The 13569-nt window shown below is 37.5% G+C and overlaps 1 long non-coding RNA gene across 1 annotated transcript; it reads left to right on the top strand.

Moving 5' to 3' along the window:
* The first annotated feature begins 3251 nt into the window (after positions 1–3251).
* On the top strand, positions 3252–12158 carry LOC121815528. The gene is made up of 2 exons (XR_006055162.1): positions 3252–3485; positions 10968–12158. It is a non-coding gene; the product is annotated as an uncharacterized LOC121815528 (long non-coding RNA).
* Positions 12159–13569: the final 1411 nt, after the last annotated feature.

The following is a 13569-nucleotide window of genomic DNA, read 5'->3' on the forward strand; positions in this document are numbered from 1 at the left end:
GCAGTATCTTAGCTGTTCCCAGGACTGCGCTCTTCTGGACAGAGATCTCCGATGTTGTTCCCGGGATCTGCTGGAGCCACTCGCCTAGCTTGGGAGTCACCGCACCTAGTGCTCCGATTACCACGGGGACCACCGTTACCTTCACCCTCCACATCCTCTCGAGCTCTTCTCTGAGCCCTTGGTATTTCTCCAGCTTCTCGTGTTCCTTCTTCCTGATGTTGCTGTCATTCGGAACCGCTACATCGATCACTACGGCCGTCTTCTTCTGTTTGTCTACCACCACTATGTCCGGTTGGTTAGCCACCACCATTTTTATAATATATATATATTAGGGGTGCAACGATACACAAAATTCACGGTTCGGTTCGATACTTTGGTGTCACGGTTCGATATTTTTTCGATACAAAAAAAATGTTCATGCCTTTTTAATTTGTCATTTATTAAAATTATAAATATATATTTTAACTCAAAAGTACAGTTTTTAAATTTAATGTTGCTGAAACAAAAGTAATTAAAAAAATAAATATATCTCAGGGCTCTCAAAATTTCAAAATCCCTGGTAGCCCTTCGGGCAGGGACTCTTCAGTTTTTGGTAGCCCAAAATAAATGTAAGTAGCCCGAATAAAAAAGAGAGCAATTTTTTGATTGATGTTTTGTTTCCTTTACAATATTATACATTAAAGTATAATATTGTAAAGGAAACAAAACATTAATCAAAAAATTGTTGAAAAACAAATTACAACATTGTATAAAAATTACAATCATCAACTCAAATACTTGGTTCTAATTGAACAGAAATTTCTATGAACTTGTAAGAACTGTGTAGGACATGAATCAGTCTGTGTCAGATCCTGAATTTGAAATTTCCACTGAAGTCACGGGTAAGAGACAAGTGGAACCAAGATCTAGGCCATTTGCTTTTTGAAGTTTGCAAAGACTGCTAAATTTTGCCAGTGGTAGTTCACTCTTTGCAACATAGTACGCTGTTCTAAACAGATTTTTCAGGTTTATTTTTAGTATGTTATTTGCAATTGGTGTTTGTTCTGGGAAAGATATTGCAGACTGAGCAATAATGCATTTCTTGCATTTCTCATGGGTTCTAATGGGGGCCTTTCTTAAAATGACTGGTCCCAGTAACAAAGGCGCTTGTCGACTCAGAAATCGAGAGAAAACCAACAACACACCCGGCAGAACATTATGTTATTTACACGGGTGCACATAAGTGGTCCGCATGTGCGCATTCGCTGTCAAAATAAAAGACGCGCACCAGATAAGAAGTTGCAACGCGCGTTTGCGTCCATATAAAAAGCACTGTTTTTGTCCGCTAGAGTGGGATTTTCACGGCACATTCCGCACCACATCTCTGTGCGTTCATCATTTGTTTGAAGCCAGCTCACCTCCTGCAACCACTTTTCCGAGAATACGTGCTTCTTTTGTGGTTCGGACTCCTTCTGACATTTCTTTGGAGGTGGAGGAACACCAAAGTAATTGCTTAAAGGAGCTTCTTCGACATCTTTAAGAGTTCTAAACAAATGTCTGTCCTCCTCCAGAAAATCTTATGTATGCAAACACGCGTTGCAACTTCATATCTTGTTGCATATCTTGTTTTTTTTTGCAAAGTTTTTTCTACAAATGCTCAAGTTTTTAAACTGTTCCAACATCTCTCTCTGTATATCTGTATGTCTCTGAGCTTCTATGCTGAAATATTATTAAAATGAAGGTAAAAACCGACATGATCATTCTGCTCAGACCCCAAGCAACTCTCCAACACTTCATGGGCTGGATGCTTCTTCTACACACATCATTCAAAGCCACACCTGTGCGTGCATGTGCAGCGAGTGGCTGTGATCTTGGAGTACCTGAGGCAGGTAGGGATCACGGCCAACTGGTAATCAATCTGGGACCTTGGGATATCACATGTTGACAATTTATCATCTCTCTTGTACTGACTTGTTTGCATCTGAAAACTTTGAAATTGTGGTCAGATTATTAGCATCACTTGTAGCCTCATCAAAGTCTTAACTTGTGTTTTTATTTAAAAAATGTTTTGGTGTGAAAAAATGAATTTGCTGATTTGATTTTGCTTTGTGATCCACACAAAGGAACCTGATTTGCATTTACAAAGTGGTAAAACAGATACATTCACACTGCACTCTTGTTTCACACTGGTCTAAACCTCATGCTTTTTCTCTGTAAAGTTCCATTTCTCAAGCTAACTTAAATTTCTCACACCATCTTCCTCTTTTTTGCTTGAGTAACGAATATTAAGCAATGTCACCCAACACTGATCATGCTTTATTTAAAGAAACATGATGCCACATTGTTACACATTAACTGACATTAACATTTGCTGTTATCTAGAGCTACGTTACCTACCAGTCATCTCTATAACCTCTTGCCACATAAACAAGAGGCAGTGGAGAAATACATCCCTAACTCTTCACCTGGGTTTTTCTTTGTTGATAAAAAGGCTAAAACTCCCCGGCCCTGCATTCAAGACCTAAATAGCATTGCTATGAAAAATAAATAGCCACTCACATTCATATGCGCTCCTTTCAAGACACTACTGGAAGCCAGAGTTTTCTCTAAGTTGAATCTCCAAAAAACCTTTCATTTTTCATTTCCACTATTTTTTGACTTGAATTGTAAACAAAAACAGATCAGATTTATATATGTAGCACCACATCGTAACATGTGCACTGTCAAATGTTGAATCTTATGTCAGCTTATTTGTACTTAGAAGCCAGTTTAACACACGTCTTCCTCTGTCGGCTTTGTAGGTTTATGACCATTGTTGGGTGGTCTAACCTTACTTGAGCAAAGAAGAGGAAGATGGTGTGAGAAACTTTGCTTGAGAAAAGGAACATTATAAAGAAAAAGCATGAAGTTTAGACAAGTGTGAAAAAACAGTACAGTGTGAATGAATCTGTTACAATAATCAAAACAGTTTGAAAACTGCTGCACTGAGTAACACTGTAAAAAGTCTGAAATGTATTACTATTACATCTAATGTGATCACTCTAAATTTTTCACATAGTCAGTACTAGCGAGTTGCTTTCTTGATAGCTCATATCTGTACAAAGGGAACAAAAAACCAATGAACATCACGTCTAAAGCTAAGTCAGCTTAAGTTCCGTCTCAGAGCTTCTTTTAGAATACATGACAAATGTTTTGTTCTCCTTCTCACAGTCCTTCACACATGAAGTCTATTTGCTTGAAAGCTTAAAAAGTGGAAGAATAACTGATGTCACTTCCTTTTTTCCTCTCAGTGTGTGAAAAGATAAACAGAACTTCAGTAAAACCTGACACCAACACATTCACACATTCTCCTTTGAGGCCGATTGCTGACAGGACACACTGCAGTCTGTTCAGAGCAAAACACACACGTTTGGTTTTGAAGTTTGAAAGCTGCTGACTGGATCAACAGTGAGGAGACATGGAAACTGTAGTTGGACTGTTGTTGATGATGTTTGGAGTGTCTCATGGTGAGCTGTTCAACTATTCTCATGTAGTCTTTCACAAATACTTGATTTTAAATCAGTAACATGTTTTGCAGCCATGACATCCAATAAAATCACTGAAAGATGTTTGAGCTGCTTCATCTATAAGAATAACAGTGAAATATATATTTTTTAAAAACACCTAAAATTCAGATAAAGATCAGATGAATACAGCCTCAGTTTGTGAATATCATTTTAACTTTGAACTAAACGTAACAATTTGTGATCTAATTTACATAAATATGCGCTAAAGCTGATTAAATCATAGAAAGAATAATATAATAAGAAAAATTGGATTATCCCTGAGCCCTAGCTGTGTGCAACATGTGTCGTTTTCATCTGCATGCATATAAATGCTTCTTTAGATCTCCTCGAATCTCTCTCCTCCCAAATATAAGAACAAAATCAGCATTAGCTCAGAGTAGCTTCATTAGATATGTGAATTAGATGGATGCGATTTGATTTTTTAAAATTTGTGCTTTTGCTTTGCTTGTGCCAAGTTGCTTTGATAAAATCTCTCACAATTAGAGTCAATTTAATTGTAGATTTTCTCTTAACCCTTTGTAAAAGAAAATAAAGGTATAAATCTGAGTATTAATCCTTATTACTCCAAACAGCTTGTGTAGGTTGTTCTAGCCTTTCCAGGTAACACACCCTCGAAGGTGCCGGTGCCGGTGTCCTGGAGGTTTTAGATGTGTCCATGATCCATCACAGCTGATTTAAAGGGCTAAATGACTCCTCAGCATTTCTTGAAGTTCTCCAGAGGCCTGAACTAATGAACTAATCATTTGATTCAGGTGTGTTAACCCAGGGTGCGATCTAAAACCTGCAGGACACCGGCACTCGAGGCCTGGAGTTGGCTACCCCTGCTATAGGTTAACAAGTACCACAATCAAGAGGGGAGATGATACAGTTTGACCTGCAAGCGTACTCAGGTTTCTTCATATCAGGGCAATCAGGGAAGACACCTGTTCATCAGTGCAGTCAGGCTGGGCGAGTCCCCTCACCCACACTGGCTCCAGCTAAACCCTGCATCATCTACTGGGTAAGACCCAGTAGAAAATCACCGTCCTGTACAAGGGGGTGGGTACTGAAAATTGACAAATATATTCTCTCTAGGTTTGATTAGAAGCACTGTGTTACCCACACTGTGAGTGTTTTTTGTGCTTCTGTTTTTATTTCAAGTTGACTAGTTTTTGACTTGGTAAAGTCAAGCCAGTTTAACTCACATATCTTTCTATCCCTCCTGCACCCTCTATTCTCCTGCAGCTACAGGAGAATAAAATCGTCAGATTACCTCTTTATGTAAAGCTTTAGGGATGTAGTTCTCCCTTGCCTCTTGTTTAGGTTGCGTTTACAGAAATGACTATTTAATGTAGCTGCAGTTAATAGTCAATGTTAAGTCTATTATATCGGTATCATGTTTCTTTGAATCAAACATGACCAGTGTTGAGTGACACTGTTTAACCTTTAAATATTTAAGTTGGCTTGAGAACCACCTTGTACATGTAAATGCTTCCTGTGTGTGAATGACAAAGCAACATCAAATCGGCAGTCATAAACAAAACATTTTTAAACTTCTGCACTGGCTAACACTGTGATGAGTCTAGAAGTGATGCTAATACATTCATATAAACCCATGATATACCCATGCTCCAGACTGATAACAATACTATCAATAATATCAGTACCGTTGTGCCATTGAGATACTATGACAACTATTTAACCTGATCCATAGTGTTGTAGAGAGTGTTGGTGTTAATGTTTGGGGGCATTACACCCTGGAACCATCAGAGGTTTTTCAGGGCTTTCCCTGTCGGAATGTTGTGTGGGAAACATGTTCCTGTATGTGTTGTGGCTAACTGTTGATGCCTCCGAAAGTGGTCATTAAAAGTCCTGATAGTGGACCCTGAGTTTTCGAGCATTATTATCCTGAGATTATAACACATAGTATTTAATGGACAGTTGATACTGGTGGCTTTCCCTCTGTGAGCTGCTGGGAGACCTTATGGGGTTTTTAATGCTTGATGTGTTGTTTGTGTTGCGGGTGTCGCAAGACAATTTGTGAGATCACATCCTGAATTTACCAATTTAAAGGCAGTACATCGGCTGGTCATTCACCTTTGGATTTTTGGAACTTGGCGCATTGTGCACAGCCATCGCAGCTGGGTTGAAGACATGAGAGAACAATTGTGCCGATTTTTTTTTACCACCATTTTGATGAAAATGCAGTACAGAAGCTACTGACACAGTGTGGAAGATGTTGCAACTGTTTGAAAACTTAAGTTTGTGGAAAGAATGTTGCAAAAAACCCCCACATTTGACAAAGTTTTGGTTTCCAGGTTTTCAGTTTTGACTCTTTTTAAAAAAAAAACCTGTCTGACGTGATATTGTCTAATTGGTGACGCTTGTCATTTACAAAATTATTGCTGGTATACATGGCTGCATGATGTATCATTCTCTCTAGCTAGTGATCAGCGCAATGCATGCTATGTCCTATGTGAAAGGGCCTTGGGTAAAGGTATCTGAGGAGGCATATCTTGTGTTGTGGGACTGAATAATAAAAAAACACCATAGTATAACTGGTCAAAAATAAAGTCTGAAGTACTACTATTTTTTTTAACCCCAAGGGCATGCAAGTATTTCCCACACTCTTGCTACACAACATGTATGTGCATATATGTATAGTATGTTACCACTTCCCTTTTCAGGGAACGAGAAGTGAAGCACCAACACTTAAAGCTGTTCTGCAGCAATGGAGGTTACTCAAGCCTTGAAAGTTTTTCCTACATGCGTCCAAAGTGTTCTTGATTACTTACAACCCTGCCCCTGCAGATAGAGGTGTTTGCAAAACTAGTGTTGGAACATGCTGTGATACCATGTCCTTGTGAGTATTATTTGAACTGTAATGTACAGCAGAAGATCATGTGTTTCCATAAAAATGGCAAGAAAAAGGAAATTAACCCTAGAAGAAAGACAGACCATCATAACATTTAAAAATATTTCCTACACAGAAATTGCAATGAAGTCAAGATGTCGGTCAGTAGTTTCCTTCACCATCAAGAACCACTCTAAGTAAACTGACGGGATGAGGTCTGCAGACTTCAAACCACACAGAATCAGAAGATACATTTCTGAAAGTCAAGCTTGTGTGGGACACCTCACAAGACCACAGCTTTAAAACTTGATAGTGATTGTAGAAAACAAATCTCAGTTTTGACTGCAAAGAGAAGCCTTTAAGTTGCAGGTTTGACAGGTCGAGTTGCAACAAGAAAACCATTTATAAGATGCCAGAATAAGTTAAAAAAAAGGGTTGCCTGGGCCAGGAACCACAAATGTTGGACTACTGTAGACTGGAAGGCAGTTTTATGGACTGATGAATCAAAATGTGAGATCTTTGTTTCATGCTGAAGGGATGGTTCCTCAGTGTGTAACAGCATACGTCAAATAAGTAAGAGAAAGCGTCTGGTCTGTATGTAAAGTCCTTTTGCAATGGCATATTTTGATGTTTTGGGGACTACATCAATAAAACTAATAAACTAAATCATAACAACAATAAAAAATAATGTCTAAAAAAAGGCAACAAAAGTGTAGCTGGTCAACAATAAAGTGTGAAGCAGTATCATTATTCTTTACTAAATATTATGTAGCACACTCTTGCTACATATGTATATGTAAATAAATGTATGTTACAAGCTGTACTTATATTATATATTTATATTCCTGCAAACATATTCTTCACTCAGTGCTCACCATGCTGACTGACATGTTTTTCCTTTTTACTTTGTGTTTAAAGATGAAAAGTAAGCCACAATTGATCTTGTGCTTTTGTTATCCACATATCTGTAACTGATCATTTCTCTTAATACAGTAACACAGTTTTCTTATTAACATAATCTCAGATTCAAAACTTCTTTCAAAATAAATGAATATTGTTTCGTTCTCTTACTCTCAGATCATAACGACATAATTCTGTTTTCTTTAAGCTAAAAAGTGGAAGAACTTGTCACTTCCTTTTATCCTCTCAGCAGATGAAAGAATAAAGAAAACTTCAATAAGTCTTGAAACCAGCTTTTAAAAAAAATATTTTTAAACCCCTCTCATTCGAGGCTTATCACTGACACTTTGCTTCAGTTCAGAGCCGCTTACATGTTTAGTTATTCTGAAAGCTACTGAGTGGATCGACAGTGAGCAGACATGGGAGCTGTAGTTGGGTTGTTTTTGGTGATGTTTGGAGTCTGTCATGATGAGCTGTTCAAATTTTCTCCTGTAGTCCTTCGTTAATACTTCGTTTTATAGTCAATGTGTTGTTGTTTTCAGCAATGGGAATCAGTAAAAGAAGTCTGACATTGTTGTAGTCTAAACAAATCCCCGGTACACACCCGCAGAGGAATTATTATTCTGATGCTGCTTTGAGCAACGTGAAGTTATAGACATCAGCAACCACAGTCAACTGTCTTCCAGGTGCCAGAGCAGGGGACGGTGAGGGAAATTTAAAACTGCTTGGCTAACGGTAAACATAAATTCAGTAAAATCTTTTTTGACGCCAGCGGTAACGACATCTGGTTTAGTCAATTGAAGGTGACAAAACTATTGCATGGTTGTGTAACTTTGGTAAAACAATGTTGTATTCTGTAGTGTTCATTTGTTACCATTACCAGCAAATCAAACAAGTACAGGATATCTTAGTTCTTCTAAAATTGCTGGCTGTCCGAGTGGTGCCCTAAAAAACAATATGTTTTCTGTAAATAATTGCAAAACTTTGTGGGGGAAACCTGGTCTTTTTTTTTTTATGGGAAAGGGGATCCATCCCAATTTGGATGAAGCAACTCTCATTTCTCCAAACCTGGACAAATTTATTAAACCTCAAAACGTGGCTAAACAGAGTTGGGACCAGGAAGCAGCGTCACTTCTCTCCTCCTGGCACCCCCCTAGAGACCGACAAAAAGTAAAAAGAGATTTAAAGCAAAAAAAAAAAAATAAAATTAATAAAAAAACAACAACAGCAACAACAAAACATTACAGGGGCCGTAGCTCCACCAAAGAGTAAAACAGTTAAATGTGGATAAGTTGAACATTAGGTCCCTTTTACCTGGTTGCAGCAGGATGAATGTTTAGTTTATTAGATGAATCAAAACCTCGGGTCATACTGTCAGTGTCCATAGCTGGACTGGCCATTGGGCATACCAGGCATTTGCCAGGTGGGCCGATTGTGATTTTTAATCTTTATGGGTTTTCTTTTCGTAACGGTATAAACAATGAAAGGTGGTGGATTGGCCAGATACTGGCAGATGTGTAGAAATAACTCAATTGTTTGGTGGTGGCTATAGCAGAGCTTCCACAGATTCAATAACATTAGCAAGTGGTGGAGGACAGCAGGTGGGCCTCCTGCCTCACCGCTGGTCCGAGTATCAGCGGAACTGAACTTCAGGTGAGAAGTTATGACCTGCAGTCTATCTGGGTCAGATACAAACCAAGTTTAGTTTACTTTCGTTGTGCTAACTTTTTACAGTCAGTAACAATAACTCGCACTGCGTATTAGCCAGCATGACGGAGTTTCTATACTGCTGGGCGGGTGCTACGATGTTACTAATGGTAAACTTTATTTTATTCATAAGGTTAGTTATTAGAGAACGCAATCTTCTCGTAGAGAAAATATTACGCATTTTGTATTGCGGTGAAAAGGAACGCAATTTGTCCCGTACTTCAGCTACAATGAAAAAAAGACACAAAGCTGGAATTATTCTGTGTGTTTATGCTGTCTCCTTTCACTTTTTAAAGGTTGCCATGTTAGAAAAAATATTTTGCCCTGCCATGCTCCTTTTTTATGTGGTAAATAAATAGTTTATGAAAATATCACTAAATCTGTCATTTATTATTTTTAATATTCAGTAATGATCAAGTTTCACCTCTAGTCTTCTAATTTCAGGTTTCCACTATGTGTTGTAGATCGTTCAGGAGGTTAACTCAACCAAGCAGTCTTTGGGTTTCGGCTAAGTACTGTTTAGAAGACTAGAATAGGGAGGGTGGTGTAGGTTTAAGTTTATTAGATTGATACATGTATACCAACAAGACAGTATATATCACGTTTGTTTTCATTCAAAGGGTTTATGGTTTTTCCTATAATACCTGGTGAGCAGGTCTCTAGTCACAAATTTTGTCCCAGTCCAGCCCTGACAGTGTCCTTAAAGCACAGGTCCACGTGGTGTGTAGCAGCAATCTTCCACTCCAGAAGATTTAGTGCTCAGTTCAGATAAAATAATTATTGTGGTTGATCTTAACATCCTTGCAGATGCTGAAAGTAAATATAGTTATGACTGTTGGAGCTGATTAATTTATATTTGAATAATAATATCAATAATAAAATAGGATGAAAGGCGTACCCTTTTTTCAAATATTTATTTAATGCATTTAGGTTTTGGAAAATCCCTCAATTACTTATTTAATTGCATTTTTGAGGGGAACAACTAAGCTGTAGTGCCTCTTCACCTCACTGTGCAATACCTTTTGTGCATATCATTCTTTGGTAGCGAGAACCCCTTTTTTGTGGTGCTAAAAAATACCCGGGGACGAAGTACAAAGTTTAACCAACAGGATCTGTTAATACATAATATACAAATACAAATATATACATATATATGTATATATATATAATATAACATATATTATATATATATATATGATTATATATTAATAATATTATATAATAATATATATATAATATATAATATATATAATTATACTATATATATATATATATATATATATATATATATATATAGATAGATAGATAATAATAATAATAGTTTGTTGTATATATATATATAACAATTCTGTAACTGTAACTTCGGTCGTTGCTGTGCTTTTTTTGGAAGTCGAATTTCCCAGAGGAACCCACCCGAGGGATTAATAAAGTTCTATCTTATCTTATCTTATCTTATCTTATCTTATCTTATTTTACAGACACTATGTTAGTGTAATTGAAATACTCTGCATTATTTGATCATTTTTAGTGTTTTAACTAGACCAATGTGAGGAGTTCCCTGAAACATCAAAATATCAAAATTGTTCATTCTTGCTATGTTTTGTATTTAAGCTTTTGACATTTTAAATTAAGTATCTACATAGGTCATGATGTTATGATGATGAGGCAATATGAAGAGTAACCGAACCTTCTTTCATATCAGGTTCAGTCATGTCGTTTTATTATTTGGACATGAAACCCATAATTTTTAAATGTTTGTTATGAAAAAAACTCACTCTGATTAGGAAATAGTTGGCTGTAGCCTCGCTATGGTTTAGTCACAGACCTGTGTAATGCTCATTCACTTTGTGTGACCTGAGATAGGTCACACTATTTCTGTTTTAGGTAAACATTTGGAAATGTTGCCATAAATGTTCTGGTAGCGACTGAACACTGAAATTAGTGATATCTTTTCTTTAATTCATTATTGTTATTATTTACAGGTGTGGAAAGTTACTGTGACGGCAGACCAGATGGAGCTCATTGTTATGGAACTTTGGGAGGAACTTTGGACATCAAACTGACGGACAACACCTCAGAAATATTCAAATTCCTACTGTCCAAGAATACATCAGTAATAAAATACAGGAGAAGCAACAGTCTTAAATATAGTACGACAGATGAAAGATTTCTGTTTTATCCCAGTAATGGAACACTTAGGATACATAACCTGAGCAGTACAGACAGCGGAAAATATAACTTTTTGACCTTTAATTCAGATGGAAAAATATCAGCTGAGCGGACTTTACAGATTTTTATTCAAGGTAATTTTTCCCTGCATTACTAGATGTTAACATTGTTCTGGTAATCCATATATATGCATATATACAGTGTGTAAAAAGAAGTATTGAACACATCACCAAATTTCTAAGTAAATGTAATTTTAAAGGTGTTATTGACATGAAATTCTCACCAGATGTCAGTAACAACCTATCCAACCAAACACATGAAAAGAAAAATAGATAAATCGCCCTCATCACCCTAAAGTGAATTCAAGCGCTACAAATTATTTCACAAGTTCTAAGTTCAAAAGCCTCTTATTAACAAACTCTGACAGAAAGAAAGTTCTGTGAATCTGAGTGTCTTCTCTGTTTCCTGTACAGAATCTCCTCTGCAACACACACTCTCACAGGGCTCTGCTGAACCGTTATATAGACAGCATGAGGCACATTAGAAATATCTGTGAATATAACAGGGAAAAGGACTTGCAGATCAGCGAGGAGCTCACTATCACAGTTAAACAACACTTAGGAAAAGATTAGAGGTCAGATCCCAGCTGAAATAGGGTCAGGTCATTGCCAGATGCTTCACACACATGCTTGACTGTTTCAGGTGCATCCAGGAGGGGATGGGGATCCTGGCAGATCCCTCCCCTGTAAGGTAAGGTGGGATGAGAGAATACACACACAGCCACCAGCACACAAAAAGGATACAGAGGAGGACTGTGACATTTGTCTTGTAAAATATGGTGCAAGAGTGAAAACTCTCAAGTGTGTTTTATTTCACAGCTCTAACTTTTCAGAAATATGTGTGTGTCTCTACACAGGTACTTCCTGGTTCATACATGGTTTGAAAGCAGTGGTAATTGCGGTGGTAATTATATCATTAAGTGGGATTTGGATCTACTTCACTTGCACTTGGAAGAAAAAAACAATATTAGAAGGCTCTGCTGTCCCACAAAGGATGGAATCTCCAGATAACTCTGTTTTAATGACTGAAATGAGTCCTTACTCCAACACCTAGTGTCACCTTTCACCTGCTGTAAATTCGCTGTGTGTCCTTACAGGTGTGCAAATGAGGACTAGGTTCTTCTTCTTCTTGTTCTTTTTTCTTTTGTCATATGTAGTGCACAAGGACACATTTGTTTACACCCTTCGGTGTGTTTGTGTTGCATTTTATAATAAACCATATAGTTTACAATGTGATTTCAGTGTGTGAATAAAGAGGTAACAAAAATGTTTATTTCTGGTTCTTAAAAGCAGGAATAGTCAAAGAAAAAAAAGACCATGGAAAAGGGGAGAGCAAAAACTTTCGAGGAAAGGAGCTAAAGAACTGAAATAACATTTGAGTCGAACATCAACAATCAAGTTAAAAAGGGTCACGTTTTTATGTTGTGCAGTGTCGGGCAACAGAACTTCAACTGGATGGCATTTAGCCAGATTTGAGCAGACAGTATGTCTCTGAACACCTCAAAATAAATTCGGCTGCGTATGTCCTGTGTCATCAATAAACACTAGTGTCCTAGTTCCATTGGCAGCCATGACATGCCTCCGCTGTTTTTTACAGATGATGTGGTATGCTTTGTATTGGTCTTTCACATGGAATTCCAATAAAATTGATTCATGTTTGTGGCTGTAATGTGACAAAATGTGAGAAAGTTCAAGGGGACTGAATACTTTTGCAAGCCACTGTATATAAAAGGGCCTTGGCTAAAGTTCTCTGAGAAGACATATCTTGCGTTGTGGGACTACATAAATAAAACTAAATTTAAAGTCTGAAGAAGTACTTTCTAGTTTTTTTTAACCACAAGGGCATGCATGTATGTACCACACTCTTGCTACACATTATGTATAACAACTTAAAGCTGTTCTGCAGCAACGGAAATGGATTAAGCCTTGAAAGTTTGTGCTACCATTTCCTACATGCGTCCAAAGTTTTCTTGATTACTTACAGCCCTGCTCCTACAGATAGAGGCTTTTGTAAAAGTAGTGTTGGAACATGCTGTGGTACCATTCCCTTGTGAGTATTATGTCAGCCTGCAGTTTCCTTTGCCATCAAGAGGCAATCCGAGGGGAAGAGGTCTGCAGACCTCAAACCACACAGAATCAGAAGATACATTTCTGAAAGTCAATAGCTTGTGTGAGACACTTAATAAGACCACAGCTTCAAAACTTGATAGTGATTATAGTAAGCAAGTTTCGGTTTTGACTGTAAAGAGAAGATTTTGAGTCGCAGGTTTGACAGGTCGAGTTGCAACAAGAAAACCATTTATAAGATTCCAGAATAAGTTAAAAAAAAAGGGTTGCCTGGGCCATGAAACACATC

This window comes from Haplochromis burtoni, unplaced genomic scaffold (assembly GCF_018398535.1).
Source record: "Haplochromis burtoni strain Fernald_Lab_line unplaced genomic scaffold, NCSU_Asbu1 Contig_236, whole genome shotgun sequence".
NCBI lineage: Eukaryota > Metazoa > Chordata > Actinopteri > Cichliformes > Cichlidae > Haplochromis > Haplochromis burtoni.